Below are 20,226 nucleotides of genomic sequence, written 5' to 3' on the forward strand. Positions count from 1 at the left end.
AGGACCATGCGTCAGGACTACCTGGCATGATGACTCCTTGCTGTCCCCAGTCCACCTGGCCTTGCCGCTGTTCTAGTTTCAACTGTTCTGCATTCGGCTATGGAACCCTAAACTGTTCATTTTTACTCTTGAGGTGCTGTCCTGTTGCACCCTCTACAACCACTGATCTCCACCCGGCACAGCCGGAAGAGGACTGGCCACCCCTCAAAGCCTGGTTTCTTCCTAGGTTTTGGCCTTTCTAGGGAGTTATTCCTAGCCACCGTGCTTCTACACCTGCATTGCTTGCTGTTTGGGGTTTTAGGCTGGGGCTATATAAATTGATTTGATTTGATAGAGGACTGAGGGTCTTCCAATTATTGAAAGTGTGTAAATAGTTACCCATGTTATTTTGTAAATGTATATATATATATTTTCATATATTTTTTAATCAATAATTCTTCTTTTTTTCTCCATTTTTTGGGGGGAGGAGGTTAGAATACCATTTTGGTATGTTGTATATAGTTATTTGTTTCAAAATGTATACCTTCACCAATTTGGCCACCTGGGTACATTTGAGCTACTTGTGTGGGACACATGGGTGACTTCATGATTCATGATAAATGTCATGTAGCACACTCATTTTGGAAGTTATCATGCTGAAACTTTGCAAAAGTACTGTTGCCCTCTTATATTTTTCACTGAAATTGTCCCCATCATCCGATCTGAATGTTTGTTTTATCTTGTTCATTTTAAAGATGATGATACAAAAATAAAAATAAAAAACATATGTTTTTATCATTGTTTTATCTAAATCAGATCTATTGTGTGTTATTCTCCTACATTCAATTCACATTTACACAAATTTCAGTGTTTTCTTTCAAATGGTACCAAGAATATGCATATCCTTGGTTATGTGCCTTAGCTACAGGCGGTTAGATTTGGGTATGTCTTCAGGTGGAAATTGCACAAAGTAGGGGGGAACAAATAAACAAATGAACATTTAACAAGGTACACCTGTTAACTGAAATGCATTCCAGGTGACTACCTCATGAAGCTGGTTGAGAGAATGCCAAGAGTGTGCAAAGCTGTCATCAAGGCAAAGGGCGACTACTTTGAACAATGTAGAAAATAGTCCAAATAAAGAAAAACCCTTGAATGAGTAGGTGTGTCAAAACTTTTGACTGCCGATATAAATATTCACACCCCTTTGCTATGACTCTCCAAACTGAGCTCAGGAGCATCCAATTTCCTTTGATCATCCTTGATGTCACTACAACTTGATTGGATTCCACCTGTGACCAACTCTAATGTTTGGACATGATTTAGAAAGAAACACATCTATGTATATACCATTCTGTATACATCTGTACGTTTGTTTATCCCACGTGTAACTCTTTGTTGTTGTTTTTGTCGCACTGCGTTGCTTTATCTTGGCCAGGTCGCAGTTGTAAATGACAACTTGTTCTGAACTGGCCTACCTGGTTGAATAAAGGTGAAATATATATATTTGACAGTTGACAGTTCATATCAGAGCAGGAACTATACCATGAAGTGCAAGGAACTGCCTGTAGACTAGAATAGTAATGAGGCATATATCTGGGGAGATTCTAGAGTGTTTAACATTTCCAAGAGCAAAGTCGTCTCCATCATTGGGAAATGTAAAATAAATATGGAACTACCCAGACTCTGCCAAATGTAGTTTTTTTTAAATGTAACCTTTAACTAGGCAAGTCAGTTTAAGAACAAATTCTTATTTACAATTATGGCCAACCCCGGCCAAACCCAGATGGCGCTGGGCCAATTGTGCGCCGCCCTATGGGACTCCCAATCACAGCTGGATGTGATACAGCCTGGATTAAAGTGTAGTCACTGTAGTGATGTCTCTGAGATGCAGTGCCTTTGACCACTGCACCACTCGCTGTCTGAAGAAACTGAGCGACTTGGCAGAAAGGACCTGGTAGACTGACCATGCATTTCAACTGTTCTGCCTGCGGCTATGGAACCCTGACCTGTTCACCGGACGTGCTACCTGTCCCAGACCTGCTGTTTTCATCTCTCTAGAGACAGCAGGAGCGGTAGAGATACTCTGAATGATCGGCTATGGAACCCTGACCTGTTCACCAGACGTGCTACCTGTCCCAGACCTGCTGTTTTCAACTCTCTAGAGACAGCAGGAGCGGTAGAGATACTCTGAATGATCGGCTATGGAACCCTGACCTGTTCACCAGACGTGCTACCTGTCCCAGACCTGCTGTTTTCAACTCTCTAGAGACAGCAGGAGCGGTAGAGATACTCTGAATGATCGGCTATGGAACCCTGACCTGTTCACCAGACGTGCTACCTGTCCCAGACCTGCTGTTTTCAACTCTCTAGAGACAGCTGGAGCGGTAGAGATACTCTTAATGATTGGCTATGAAAAGCCAACTGACATTTACTCCTGAGGTGCTGACTTGCTGCACCCTCAACAACTACTGTGATTATTATTATTTGACCCTGCTGGTCATTTATGAACATTTGAACATCTTGCCAATGTTCTGTTATAATCTCCACCAGGCACAGCCAGAAGAGGACTGGCCACCCCTCATAGCCTGGTTCCTCTCTAGGTTTCTTCCTAGGTTTTGGCCTTTCTAGGGAGTTTTTCCTAGCCACCGTGCTTCTACACCTGCATTGCTTGCTGTTTGGGGTTTTAGGCTGGGTTTCTGTACAGCACTTTGAGATATCAGCTGATGTAAGAAGGGCTATATAAATACATTTGATTTGATTTGGTAATGCTAGAGGGAACAATGGATGGAGCCAAATACAGGCAAATCCTTGATGAGAACCTGCTTCAGAGTGAAAACGACCTTAGACTGGGGGCGAAGATTTACGTTCCAACAGGACAATGACCCCAAGCATAGAGCCAAAACAGTGTTGGAATGGCTTAGGAACAAGAATGTGAACGTCCTTGAGTAGTCCGGCCAAAGCTCAGACTTGAATCCCATTGAGGCTCACAATCTAACTTGACCTTTTCCTGCAGTGGGCTAAATCAGGGTCACAGAGTGTTTCTTGGTAGTCTTAAATAAATCTTTGAAATAAAAGTATACACCTCACACACATGGTTATGGGCATAAAAAAAGAAGACACCTGTACCACCTGAAATGTATACAATGTTGAGCTTGCGTCTCAGTATTACACTTTCTATACATCACAGGAGACTGAAATATAACACAACTGTAATCGCCGCCAAACGTGCTTCTTCAAAAGGGGTGTGAATACTTGTGTAAATGAGATATTTCTGCATTTCCTGTTCAATACATTTGCTAAAATTTCTACAAATATGTTTTCACTTTGTCATTATGGGGTATTGTGTGTGGAGGTGTGAGAAAATAAATATATTTAATCCATTTTGAATTCCGACTGTAACACAGCAAAATGTGTATTAAGTCAATGGTATGAAGGCACTGTATAACTTGACTGATATTAATATACAATATACATATATTGTACTATACCATCCAGCTTCATGGAGTTATGCATGTACTTCAATCATTTTTAATATGAGCTATTGTTACCTTCATTAAAGGTAACAATTGGGTTGTGTTCCAAACTGCACCCTATTACCTATGTAGTGCACCACGTTGTACCAGGGCCTATATAGGGTATAGGGTGTGATTTGGGACACATCCCAGGAGTCAGCATCCAGTGGACTTTTGGAAGGTCTCATTAGTTAGATGAATGTGATGGTGGTGTTTCAAAATTATAATCAATCATCCTTCCACACTTCATATTAGATTCTAATGGCTAGACAACACAGCAAAACATCCCCCAGGCAAACACACACACACACACACTCCTGCACACAGACACACACCTGCATGCAGACACACACACACACACACACACACACACACACACACACACACACACACACACACACACACACACACAACCAATCGATCACTCTTATCATCTCTGATACAGACCGTTTACTTTGTGTATCACTGTTTATAGAGTTTTGTGGATGATTTTTTATCCCAAGGAAGAAAATATATTTACAACATGTATAATATCCCAAGGAAGAAAACATTATATTTATAACGTGTATGATATCCCAAGGAAGAAAACATTATATTTATAACGTGTATGATATCCCAAGGAAGAAAACATTATATTTATAACATGTATGATATCCCAAGGAAGAAAACATTATATTTACAACGTGTATGATATCCCAAGGAAGAAAACATTATATTTACAACATGTATGATATCCCAAGGAAGAAAACATTATATTTACAACATGTATGATATCCCAAGGAAGAAAACATTATATTTACAACGTGTATGATATCCCAAGGAAGAAAACATTATATTTACAACATGTATGATATCCCAAGGAAGAAAACATTATATTTACAACATGTATGATATCCCAAGGAAGAAAACATTATATTTACAACGTGTATGATATCCCAAGGAAGAAAACATTATATTTACAACATGTATGATATCCCAAGGAAGAAAACATTATATTTACAACATGTATGATATCCCAAGGAAGAAAACATTATATTTACAACATGTATGATATCCCAAGGAAGAAAACATTATATTTACAACGTGTATGATATCCCAAGGAAGAAAACATTATATTTACAACATGTATGATATCCCAAGGAAGAAAACATTATATTTACAACATGTATGATATCCCAAGGAAGAAAACATTATATTTACAACATGTATGTATGATATCCCAAGGAAGAAAACATTATATTTACAACATGTATGATATCCCAAGGAAGAAAACATTATATTTACAACATGTATGATATCCCAAGGAAGAAAACATTATATTTACAACATGTATGATATCCCAAGGAAGAAAACATTATATTTACAACGTGTATGATATCCCAAGGAAGAAAACATTATATTTACAACATGTATGATATCCCAAGGAAGAAAACATTATATTTACAACATGTATGATATCCCAAGGAAGAAAACATTATATTTACAACATGTATGATATCCCAAGGAAGAAAACATTATATTTACAACATGTATGATATCCCAAGGAAGAAAACATTATATTTACAACATGTATGATATCCCAAGGAAGAAAACATTATATTTACAACATGTATGATATCCCAAGGAAGAAAACATTATATTTACAACATGTATGATATCCCAAGGAAGAAAACATTATATTTACAACATGTATGATATCCCAAGGAAGAAAACATTATATTTACAACATGTATGATATCCCAAGGAAGAAAACATTATATTTACAACATGTATGATATCCCAAGGAAGAAAACATTATATTTACAACGTGTATGATATCCCAAGGAAGAAAACATTATATTTACAACGTGTATGATATCCCAAGGAAGAAAACATTATATTTACAACATGTATGATATCCCAAGGAAGAAAACATTATATTTACAACGTGTATGATATCCCAAGGAAGAAAACATTATATTTATAACATGTATGATATCCCAAGGAAGAAAACATTATATTTACAACATGTATGATATCCCAAGGAAGAAAACATTATATTTACAACGTATATGATATCCCAAGGAAGAAAACATTATATTTACAACGTGTATGATATCCCAAGGAAGAAAACATTATATTTACAACATGTATGATATCCCAAGGAAGAAAACATTATATTTACAACATGTATGATATCCCAAGGAAGAAAACATTATATTTACAACATGTATGATGTCCCAAGGAAGAAAATATTATATTTACAACATGTATGATATCCCAAGGAAGAAAACATTATATTTACAACATGTATGATATCCCAAGGAAGAAAACATTATATTTACAACATGTATGATATCCCAAGGAAGAAAACATATTTACAACGTATATGATATCCCAAGGAAGAAAACATTATATTTACAACATGTATGATATCCCAAGGAAGAAAACATTATATTTACAACGTATATGATATCCCAAGGAAGAAAACATATTTACAACGTATATGATATCCCAAGGAAGAAAACATTATATTTACAACATGTATGATATCCCAAGGAAGAAAACATTATATTTACAACGTATATGATATCCCAGGGAAGAAAACATTATATTTACAACATGTATGATATCCCAAGGAAGAAAACATTATATTTACAACATGTATGATATCCCAAGGAAGAAAACATATTTACAACGTATATGATATCCCAAGGAAGAAAACATTATATTTACAACATGTATGATATCCCAAGGAAGAAAACATTATATTTACAACGTATATGATATCCCAAGGAAGAAAACATTATATTTACAACATGTATGATATCCCAAGGAAGAAAACATTATATTTACAACATGTATGATATCCCAAGGAAGAAAACATTATATTTACAACATGTATGATATCCCAAGGAAGAAAACATTATATTTACAACGTATATGATATCCCAAGGAAGAAAACATTATATTTACAACATGTATGATATCCCAAGGAAGAAAACATTATATTTACAACATGTACATATCCCAAGGAAGAAAACATTATATTTACAACATGTATGATATCCCAAGGAAGAAAACATTATATTTACAACGTGTATGATATCCCAAGGAAGAAAACATTATATTTACAACATGTATGATATCCCAAGGAAGAAAACATTATATTTACAACGTGTATGATATCCCAAGGAAGAAAACATTATATTTACAACATGTATGATATCCCAAGGAAGAAAACATTATATTTACAACATGTATGATATCCCAAGGAAGAAAACATTATATTTACAACGTGTATGATATCCCAAGGAAGAAAACATTATATTTACAACATGTATGATATCCCAAGGAAGAAAACATTATATTTACAACATGTATGATATCCCAAGGAAGAAAACATTATATTTACAACGTATATGATATCCCAAGGAAGAAAACATTATATTTACAACATGTATGATATCCCAAGGAAGAAAACATTATATTTACAACATGTATGATATCCCAAGGAAGAAAACATTATATTTACAACATGTATGATATCCCAAGGAAGAAAACATTATATTTACAACATGTATGATATCCCAAGGAAGAAAACATTATATTTACAACATGTATGATATCCCAAGGAAGAAAACATTATATTTACAACGTGTATGATATCCCAAGGAAGAAAACATTATATTTACAACATGTATGATATCCCAAGGAAGAAAACATTATATTTACAACATGTATGATATCCCAAGGAAGAAAACATTATATTTACAACATGTATGATATCCCAAGGAAGAAAACATTATATTTACAACATGTATGATATCCCAAGGAAGAAAACATTATATTTACAACATGTATGATATCCCAAGGAAGAAAACATTATATTTACAACATGTATGATATCCCAAGGAAGAAAACATTATATTTACAACATGTATGATATCCCAAGGAAGAAAACATTATATTTATAACATGTATGATATCCCAAGGAAGAAAACATTATATTTACAACATGTATGATATCCCAAGGAAGAAAACATTATATTTACAACGTATATGATGATATCCCAAGGAAGAAAACATTATATTTACAACATGTATGATATCCCAAGGAAGAAAACATTATATTTACAACATGTATGATATCCCAAGGAAGAAAACATTATATTTACAACATGTATGATATCCCAAGGAAGAAAACATTATATTTACAACATGTATGATATCCCAAGGAAGAAAACATTATATTTACAACATGTATGATATCCCAAGGAAGAAAACATTATATTTACAACATGTATGATATCCCAAGGAAGAAAACATTATATTTACAACATGTATGATATCCCAAGGAAGAAAACATTATATTTACAACGTGTATGATATCCCAAGGAAGAAAACATTATATTTACAACATGTATGATATCCCAAGGAAGAAAACATTATATTTACAACATGAAAACATTATATGATATCCCAAGGAAGAAAACATTATATTTACAACATGTATGATATCCCAAGGAAGAAAACATTATATTTACAACATGTATGATATCCCAAGGAAGAAAACATTATATTTACAACATGTATGATATCCCAAGGAAGAAAACATTATATTTACAACATGTATGATATCCCAAGGAAGAAAACATTATATTTACAACATGTATGATATCCCAAGGAAGAAAACATTATATTTACAACGTGTATGATATCCCAAGGAAGAAAACATTATATTTACAACATGTATGATATCCCAAGGAAGAAAACATTATATTTATAACATGTATGATATCCCAAGGAAGAAAACATTATATTTACAACATGTATGATATCCCAAGGAAGAAAACATTATATTTACAACATGTATGATATCCCAAGGAAGAAAACATTATATTTATTTATAACATGTATGATATCCCAAGGAAGAAAACATTATATTTACAACATGTATGATATCCCAAGGAAGAAAACATTATATTTACAACATGTATGATATCCCAAGGAAGAAAACATTATATTTACAACATGTATGATATCCCAAGGAAGAAAACATTATATTTACAACATGTATGATATCCCAAGGAAGAAAACATTATATTTACAACATGTATGATATCCCAAGGAAGAAAACATTATATTTACAACATGTATGATATCCCAAGGAAGAAAACATTATATTTACAACATGTATGATATCCCAAGGAAGAAAACATTATATTTACAACGTGTATGATATCCCAAGGAAGAAAACATTATATTTACAACGTGTATGATATCCCAAGGAAGAAAACATTATATTTACAACATGTATGATATCCCAAGGAAGAAAACATTATATTTACAACGTGTATGATATCCCAAGGAAGAAAACATTATATTTACAACATGTATGATATCCCAAGGAAGAAAACATTATATTTACAACATGTATGATATCCCAAGGAAGAAAACATTATATTTACAACATGTATGATATCCCAAGGAAGAAAACATTATATTTACAACATGTATGATATCCCAAGGAAGAAAACATTATATTTACAACATGTATGATATCCCAAGGAAGAAAACATTATATTTACAAGAAAACATGTATGATATCCCAAGGAAGAAAACATTATATTTACAACATGTATGATATCCCAAGGAAGAAAACATTATATTTACAACATGTATGATATCCCAAGGAAGAGAACATTATATTTACAACGTGTATGATATCCCAAGGAAGAAAACATTATATTTACAACATGTATGATATCCCAAGGAAGAAAACATTATATTTACAACATGTATGATATCCCAAGGAAGAAAACATTATATTTATAACATGTATGATATCCCAAGGAAGAAAACATTATATTTACAACATGTATGATATCCCAAGGAAGAAAACATTATATTTACAACGTATATGATATCCCAAGGAAGAAAACATTATATTTATAACATGTATGATATCCCAAGGAAGAAAACATTATATTTACAACATGTATGATATCCCAAGGAAGAAAACATTATATTTACAACATGTATGATATCCCAAGGAAGAAAACATTATATTTACAACATGTATGATATCCCAAGGAAGAAAACATTATATTTACAACATGTATGATATCCCAAGGAAGAAAACATTATATTTACATCGTGTATGATATCCCAAGGAAGAAAACATTATATTTACAACATGTATGATATCCCAAGGAAGAAAACATTATATTTACAACATGTATGATATCCCAAGGAAGAAAACATTATATTTACAACATGTATGATATCCCAAGGAAGAAAACATATTTACAACATGTATGATATCCCAAGGAAGAAAACATTATATTTATAACATGTATGATATCCCAAGGAAGAAAACATTATATTTACAACGTGTATGATATCCCAAGGAAGAAAACATTATATTTATAACATGTATGATATCCCAAGGAAGAAAACATTATATTTATAACATGTATGATATCCCAAGGAAGAAAACATTATATTTACAACATGTATGATATCCCAAGGAAGAAAACATTATATTTACAACATGTATGATATCCCAAGGAAGAAAACATTATATTTACAACATGTATGATATCCCAAGGAAGAAAACATATTTACAACATGTATGATATCCCAAGGAAGAAAACATTATATTTACAACATGTATGATATCCCAAGGAAGAAAACATTATATTTACAACATGTATGATATCCCAAGGAAGAAAACATATTTACAACATGTATGATATCCCAAGGAAGAAAACATTATATTTACAACATGTATGATATCCCAAGGAAGAGAACATTATATTTACAACGTGTATGATATCCCAAGGAAGAAAACATTATATTTACAACGTGTATGATATCCCAAGGAAGAAAACATTATATTTACAACATGTATGATATCCCAAGGAAGAAAACATTATATTTACAACATGTATGATATCCCAAGGAAGAAAACATTATATTTATAACATGTATGATATCCCAAGGAAGAAAACATTATATTTACAACATGTATGATATCCCAAGGAAGAAAACATTATATTTACAACGTATATGATATCATGTATGATATCCCAAGGAAGAAAACATTATATTTATAACATGTATGATATCCCAAGGAAGAAAACATTATATTTACAACATGTATGATATCCCAAGGAAGAAAACATTATATTTATAACATGTATGATATCCCAAGGAAGAAAACATTATATTTACAACATGTATGATATCCCAAGGAAGAAAACATTATATTTACAACGTATATGATATCCCAAGGAAGAAAACATTATATTTACATCGTGTATGATATCCCAAGGAAGAAAACATTATATTTACAACATGTATGATATCCCAAGGAAGAAAACATTATATTTACAACATGTATGATATCCCAAGGAAGAAAACATTATATTTACAACATGTATGATATCCCAAGGAAGAAAACATATTTACAACATGTATGATATCCCAAGGAAGAAAACATTATATTTACAACATGTATGATATCCCAAGGAAGAGAACATTATATTTACAACGTGTATGATATCCCAAGGAAGAAAACATTATATTTATAACATGTATGATATCCCAAGGAAGAAAACATTATATTTATAACATGTATGATATCCCAAGGAAGAAAACATTATATTTACAACATGTATGATATCCCAAGGAAGAAAACATTATATTTACAACATGTATGATATCCCAAGGAAGAAAACATTATATTTACAACATGTATGATATCCCAAGGAAGAAAACATTATATTTACAACATGTATGATATCCCAAGGAAGAAAACATTATATTTACAACATGTATGATATCCCAAGGAAGAAAACATTATATTTACAACATGTATGATATCCCAAGGAAGAGAACATTATATTTACAACGTGTATGATATCCCAAGGAAGAAAACATTATATTTACAACATGTATGATATCCCAAGGAAGAAAACATTATATTTACAACATGTATGATATCCCAAGGAAGAAAACATTATATTTATAACATGTATGATATCCCAAGGAAGAGAACATTATATTTACAACGTGTATGATATCCCAAGGAAGAAAACATATTTACAACGTATATGATATCCCAAGGAAGAAAACATTATATTTATAACATGTATGATATCCCAAGGAAGAAAACATTATATTTACAACATGTATGATATCCCAAGGAAGAAAACATTATATTTATAACATGTATGATATCCCAAGGAAGAAAACATTATATTTACAACATGTATGATATCCCAAGGAAGAAAACATTATATTTACAACGTATATGATATCCCAAGGAAGAAAACATTATATTTACATCGTGTATGATATCCCAAGGAAGAAAACATTATATTTACAACATGTATGATATCCCAAGGAAGAGAACATTATATTTACAACGTGTATGATATCCCAAGGAAGAAAACATTATATTTACAACATGTATGATATCCCAAGGAAGAAAACATTATATTTACAACATGTATGATATCCCAAGGAAGAAAACATTATATTTATAACATGTATGATATCCCAAGGAAGAGAACATTATATTTACAACGTGTATGATATCCCAAGGAAGAAAACATTATATTTATAACATGTATGATATCCCAAGGAAGAAAACATTATATTTATAACATGTATGATATCCCAAGGAAGAAAACATTATATTTACAACGTGTATGATATCCCAAGGAAGAAAACATTATATTTACAACGTGTATGATATCCCAAGGAAGAAAACATTATATTTACAACGTGTATGATATCCCAAAGAAGAAAACATTATATTTACAACATGTATGATATCCCAAGGAAGAAAACATTATATTTACAACGTGTATGATATCCCAAAGAAGAAAACATTATATTTACAACATGTATGATATCCCAAGGAAGAAAACATTATATTTATAACATGTATGATATCCCAAGGAAGAAAACATTATATTTACAACGTGTATGATATCCCAAGGAAGAAAACATTATATTTATAACATGTATGATATCCCAAGGAAGAAAACATTATATTTACAACATGTATGATATCCCAAGGAAGAAAACATATTTACAACATGTATGATATCCCAAGGAAGAAAACATTATATTTATAACATGTATGATATCCCAAGGAAGAAAACATTATATTTACAACATGTATGATATCCCAAGGAAGAAAACATTATATTTACAACATGTATGATATCCCAAGGAAGAAAACATTATATTTACAACATGTATGATATCCCAAGGAAGAAAACATTATATTTACAACATGTATGATATCCCAAGGAAGAAAACATTATATTTACAACGTATATGATATCCCAAGGAAGAAAACATTATATTTACAACATGTATGATATCCCAAGGAAGAAAACATTATATTTACAACATGTATGATATCCCAAGGAAGAAAACATTATATTTACAACGTATATGATATCCCAAGGAAGAAAACATTATATTTACAACGTGTATGATATCCCAAGGAAGAAAACATTATATTTACAACATGTATGATATCCCAAGGAAGAAAACATTATATTTACAACGTGTATGATATCCCAAGGAAGAAAACATTATATTTACAACATGTATGATATCCCAAGGAAGAAAACATTATATTTACAACATGTATGATATCCCAAGGAAGAAAACATTATATTTACAACATGTATGATATCCCAAGGAAGAAAACATATTTACAACATGTATGATATCCCAAGGAAGAAAACATATTTACAACATGTATGATATCCCAAGGAAGAAAACATTATATTTACAACATGTATGATATCCCAAGGAAGAAAACATTATATTTACAACATGTATGATATCCCAAGGAAGAAAACATTATATTTACAACATGTATGATATCCCAAGGAAGAAAACATTATATTTACAACGTGTATGATATCCCAAGGAAGAAAACATTATATTTACAACGTGTATGATATCCCAAGGAAGAAAACATTATATTTATAACATGTATGATATCCCAAGGAAGAAAACATTATATTTACAACGTGTATGATATCCCAAGGAAGAAAACATTATATTTACAACATGTATAATATCCCAAGGAAGAAAACATTATATGTATAACATGTATGATATCCCAAGGAAGAAAACATTATATTTACAACATGTATGATATCCCAAGGAAGAAAACATTATATTTACAACATGTATGATATCCCAAGGAAGAAAACATTATATTTACAACGTGTATGATATCCCAAGGAAGAAAACATTATTTTATAACATGTATGATATCCCAAGGAAGAAAACATTATTTTATAACATGTATGATATCCCAAGGAAGAAAACATTATTTTATAACGTGTATGATATCCCAAGGAAGAAAACATTATTTTATAACATGTATGATATCCCAAGGAAGAAAACATTATTTTATAACGTGTATGATATCCCAAGGAAGAAAACATTATTTTACAACATGTATGATATCCCAAGGAAGAAAACATTATATTTACAACATGTATGATATGCCAAGGAAGAAAACATTATATTTATAACATGTATGATATCCCAAGGAAGAAAACATTATATTTACAACATGTATGATATCCCAAGGAAGAAAACATTATATTTACAACATGTATGATATCCCAAGGAAGAAAACATTATATTTACAACATGTATGATATCCCAAGGAAGAAAACATTATATTTACAACATGTATGATATCCCAAGGAAGAAAACATTATATTTACAACATGTATGATATCCCAAGGAAGAAAACATTATATTTACAACATGTATGATATCCCAAGGAAGAAAACATTATATTTACAACATGTATGATATCCCAAGGAAGAAAACATTATATTTACAACATGTATGATATCCCAAGGAAGAAAACATTATATTTACAACATGTATGATATCCCAAGGAAGAAAACATTATATTTACAACATGTATGATATCCCAAGGAAGAAAACATTATATTTACAACATGTATGATATCCCAAGGAAGAAAACATTATATTTACAACATGTATGATATCCCAAGGAAGAAAACATTATATTTACAATGTGTATGATATCCCAAGGAAGAAAACATTATATTTACAACGTGTATGATATCCCAAGGAAGAAAACATTATATTTATAACATGTATGATATCCCAAGGAAGAAAACATTATATTTACAACGTGTATGATATCCCAAGGAAGAAAACATTATATTTACAACATGTATGATATCCCAAGGAAGAAAACATTATATTTACAACGTATATGATATCCCAAGGAAGAAAACATTATATTTACAACGTGTATGATATCCCAAGGAAGAAAACATTATATTTACAACATGTATGATATCCCAAGGAAGAAAACATTATATTTATAACATGTATGATATCCCAAGGAAGAAAAACAACATTATTTACCGTGACTGTCTAAATAAACGTATTCCAAAATATAAATGTGCCTTATACTGTATTACACAATTACTGTATATTCCTGTCTTCTTCACAAGAACAACCTTGTCGATCATTTTGAGTTGTCTTATGCCACACAAAAGTGTAATATCTCTTATGAGAGAACGTCAGTTCTTAGAGGGCAGTCTGCATATTTCTGCCAAACCGTTGAATCAGACCAAGCTGCTACAGAGACAGAGCGCATGATGCTGCATCTATTCTGGAGCTTCCAGTGAGATAAATCAGGATAAAGGAAACATTGGGGAAAACAAGTGCTGCTGCAATACGACGCAATCACTATACACTGTACTGTAGCTTCTCCATTATTCAATACAGAAGTACATCTAGTGAGAGAAGAGGAGAGGAGAGGAGAGGAAGACAGGGAGAGGAGGGGGAGAGGAGAGGGGAGGAGGGGGACTGGAGGAGAGGAGGAGAGGGGAGGGGAAGAGGGGGGGGGTAGGAGGAGAGGAGGAGAGGGGAGGAAGAGAGTGGAGGGGGAGAGGGGAGAGGAGGGGAAGAGGAGGGGAGAGGAGGAAGGGAGAGGAGCAGGGGAGGAGGAGTAGAGAGGAGCAGGGGAAGAGGAGGAGAGAGGAGCAGGGGAGGAGGAGGAGAGAGGAGCAGGGGAGGAGAGAGGAGCAGGGGAGGAGGAGGAGAGAGGAGCAGGGGAGGAGGAGGAGAGAGGGAGGGGAGGAGGAGGAGAGAGGAGCAGGGGAGGAGGAGGAGAGAGGAGCAGGGGGAGGAGGAGGAGAGAGGAGCAGGGGAAGAGGAGGAGAGAGGAGCAGGGGAGGAGGAGGAGAGAGGAGCAGGGGAGGAGGAGGAGAGAGGAGCAGGGGAAGAGGAGGAGAGAGGAGCAGGGGAGGAGGAGGAGAGAGGAGCAGGGGAGGAGGAGGAGAGAGGAGCAGGGGAAGAGGAGGAGAGAGGAGCAGGGGAGGAGGAGGAGAGAGGAGCAGGGGAGGAGAGGTACAGCGATACTGATCAATAACTGTAACTTTCCATTCACTTATATTTGTGATACTTTTTAGTAGCATAAACATATTACATTCTATCAGTGGAGGCTCCTCAGGGGAGGAAGGGGAGGACCATCCTCCTCAGTAAATAAAAATAAAAATAGTGAGACATTTAAAACGTTATCATTTTTAGAGAAAACTATAAATATATTCAGGTCAACAAATAATTGATTAAAAGACACTGTTTTGCAATGAAGGCCTACAGTAACCTGAAGGGTCGAACCATGGTGTAGCCGGAGGACAGCTAGCTTCGGTCCTCCTCTGGGTACATTGACTTCAATACAAAACCTAGGAGGCAGATGGTTGCCACCCCCTTTCATAGACTTACACAGTAATTATGACAACTTCTTGAGGACGTCCTCAACCTATCAGAGCTTTTGCAGCATGAGCATACATGTTGTCTACCCAATCAAAATGTCAAAGAATTCATCTAGTACTGAAAGCATAAGCTACAGCTAGTTAGCACTGCAGTGCATAACATGTAGTGAGTAGTTGACTCAAAGAGAGAGAAAGACAATAATTAAACAGTTTTCAACAAATATATTTCATAAATATATATATATAAATAAAAATGAAGGGGAAGCAAGAGAGAGAGAGCTATATTTAGTCATTTCTTTTCACGTTCACTTGCTTAGCTAGCAAATGTAGCTAGCTAGTTTAGCCTACTCAAACACCTGGCTCAAACAGAGGAATGCTATTTTAGCTAGCTGGCTATGACTAGGTAAGCTTTTGAGTTTACTAATTTATTGCCACTGGGGCCCGTCGGGGGGTAACTGCTGAACTGTTTGATGACTGTACGCTGTTTGTTTATGGCTATTATGACAGTCAACTGTGTTTCTGTGGGATCAGGAGTGTATTCATTCCGCCGATTCTGTTGAAAAACTTTTAAAATGGAACAAAACAAAGACAAAACATACCTGAATTTGTCCAATAGAAACTCTTGTTTGCAACTGTTGGACTAATTATTACACCCTAAATCCGCTAGATGCAGGCAAGAGTGTGGAAGGTGGTATTGAACGTATCACGGTCTCTCACCTAAAAAACGTATCTCGGCCTGTGTGCACCTACGTTGTAAACTTTAGTTCATAGGCTAGGTTGCAGCAACCTCATGATTGGTATCAAATCCTGTAGTAGCCTAAACCTATCAATGTTACATTGAACTGGGTGAATAGAATATGAAAGACAGTCATCCAAGACAGTGGTGATTTTAGCATATAAATCTTGGTGGGGCCAGCAAAGCACCACACAACACAACAATGCATGAATTGCACTATAATGATGACAAACAGTGCCCACAAACTGTTAGGGCCTACATAAAGCTGTCCCAACAGCAGAGCTTTCTTTTCAGCACCAAGGAGTGAATCCTTACCACCACTACACCTGGCTATCAGCGGAGCCTTGTCTGGCAGTCTGGCAGTTTATTAAGCCTCATTTAAGAAAATATTGTGGCAGACGGCAGGGAGAAGTGAGGGGAGCGGTAATTGAGGAGAGATAATTTGCAGGTCGCTGGCTCAGACCCAAGCCTTATATGGACTTCCTGCCCGAACGAGGCAAGACTGAGACTCGTTAAGCCAGGGAGTGCTTGGGGATAAAGGAGGAAGTAGCCTGCACAAAGGGGCAGAGGAGGTGAGAGACAAGGGAGGTAAGAAGAGCGAGAGAAACGAGAGCAAAATCTGTGAGATTGCCCGTTGTGACCTGGACTGTCGGACTACCCCCTGGTGTACCAGACCGGATTGGCTGAGAACCCGAGTGTGAGGACTACCCCCTGGTGTACCAGACCTTATTGGCTGACAACCAGAGTGTGAGGACTACCCCTGGAAAACGTAGACAATAACTATTTCTTCAGCACTTTTGAAATGTACTGCGACAGAATTCAGAACATGGGCCATTCTTGCAGTATTCTCCCTGTACACCAAGTCAGAACCGTAGGATAAATAAAGTGGGTATATAAGCAGACAATGAAAGCTCTTACAATATTCGATGATGACATTTCTCTAAAACAGACTATAGGCTACATGTGGACCACCAAGTCAGAACTGTCGGTTAAGTTATGAGGGGGAAGGGACCAAATTATTAGGGTGAGGCACATGAGCTACTAACAGCTTACTACACAACATACACTTAGTATTACTTTCTTAGCTACAGTAACATATCTCCCTGGTATATTAAATCCCTGGTATATTACATCCTTTATGCAGCAGCATACAAGACATGTTTGTACTCACCGTTGTGCTCACAGGAAGGTGGCGCAGCGGTCCTTCTTGTGGGCAACTGTGTCAACAAATTTTTGTCACGGATCTTCAGGTCGGAGTTCCCAACTTGGAATTCTGAGTTGGATGACGTGTTTTCCCAGTCAAAACTTGTTTGTTTCTTAGTTCCCAGTTGTCTTGAACTCACTGAAGTCTGAGATTTCCCAGTTCTGAGTTTCCAGTTGTTTTGAACTTGGCAGAAGTCATGCTGGATTGACAGCATGGCCAATGTATTCAAGCTTTTCTGGACCATGTTGTTGTGTGTGAATGCTTATCCTTTTAAGATTAGAAAAGAGACCCTTAAAACCAGACTTGGACCACACACCCTCTCCACCTTACATCAGGCAAAGCAAAATGGTCAAATCAAATTTTATTGGTCACATATACATGGTTAGCAGATGTTATTGCGAGTGTAGCGAAATGCTTGTGATTGCTTTGCAATGTTTGCAGTTAGCCACTAATTCCTTCCAAACCACTCACTGTTTATTTATTTTTTACATTGTTTGCACACTGACATGTGGCACGTATTAATGCCAAAATAACATGTAAAACAGGCAAATTATTTATTATTATCCAATATGCTGTAATAAAAATAAGGCCATGCTCATCATTTTAAAAATCTTCCTCCCTGATCTTAAACGGCACCGGCCCCCGCTGCATTCTATGCAAATGGTTGTGGTGCCTGTGCAATAGATGTGTAATTACCATTTGACCATTTGATCACGTAATTTCTTAAATAAATAAATAAATAGCATAAAGTAAAGTGCTACCCACCAGTAAACAAGCCCTCCTCCAGTCCCCTCACTGCGTTCCAAATGGCACCTTATACATTATATAATGCACTACCCTGTGGGCACTGGTTCAAGCTAGTGCACTAAATAGTGACTAGGGTGCCATTTGGGATGCACCCAGTGCCATTTACAGCTCGGATGCTCCCTGCATCGTGACTGTGGGTCGTGATCACTTAAACACAGTAAATAATAGGGTAATGTTGCTGTCTGAGTATGTGGTTTTCAGCGAAGATACAGAGAATTGTATGGCTGAAGTATAACATATGAGTGACAGATGTATGGCTGAAGTATAACATATGAGTGACAGATGTATGGCTGAAGTATAACATATGAGTGACAGATGTATGGCTGAAGTATAACATATGAGTGACAGATGTATGGCTGAAGTATAATATATGAGTGACAGATGTATGGCTGAAGTATAACATATGAGTGACAGATGTATGGCTGAAGTATAACATATGAGTGACAGGTGTATGGCTGAAGTATAACATATGAGTGACAGATGTATGGCTGAAGTATAACATATGAGTGACAGATGTATGGCTGAAGTATAACATATGAGTGACAGATGTATGGCTGAAGTATAATATATGAGTGACAGATGTATGGCTGAAGTATAACATATGAGTGACAGATGTATGGCTGAAGTATAACATATGAGTGACAGGTGTATGGCTGAAGTATAACATATGAGTGACAGGTGTATGGCTGAAGTATAACATATGAGTGACAGATGTATGGCTGAAGTATAATATATGAGTGACAGATGTATGGCTGAAGTATAACATATGAGTGACAGATGTATGGCTGAAGTATAACATATGAGTGACAGGTGTATGGCTGAAGTATAACATATGAGTGACAGATGTATGGCTGAAGTATAACATATGAGTGACAGATGTATGGCTGAAGTATAACATATGAGTGACAGGTGTATGGCTGAAGTATAACATATGAGTGACAGGTGTATGGCTGAAGTATAACATATGAGTGACAGGTGTATGGCTGAAGTATAACATATGAGTGACAGATGTATGGCTGAAGTATAACATATGAGTGACATGTGTATGGCTGAAGTATAACATATGAGTGACAGGTGTATGGCTGAAGTATAACATATGAATGACAGATGTATGGCTGAAGTATAACATATGAGTGACAGGTGTATGGCTGAAGTATAACATATGAATGACAGATGTATGGCTGAAGTATA

This window comes from Oncorhynchus keta, chromosome 8, assembly GCF_023373465.1.
Source record: "Oncorhynchus keta strain PuntledgeMale-10-30-2019 chromosome 8, Oket_V2, whole genome shotgun sequence".
Lineage (NCBI taxonomy): Eukaryota > Metazoa > Chordata > Actinopteri > Salmoniformes > Salmonidae > Oncorhynchus > Oncorhynchus keta.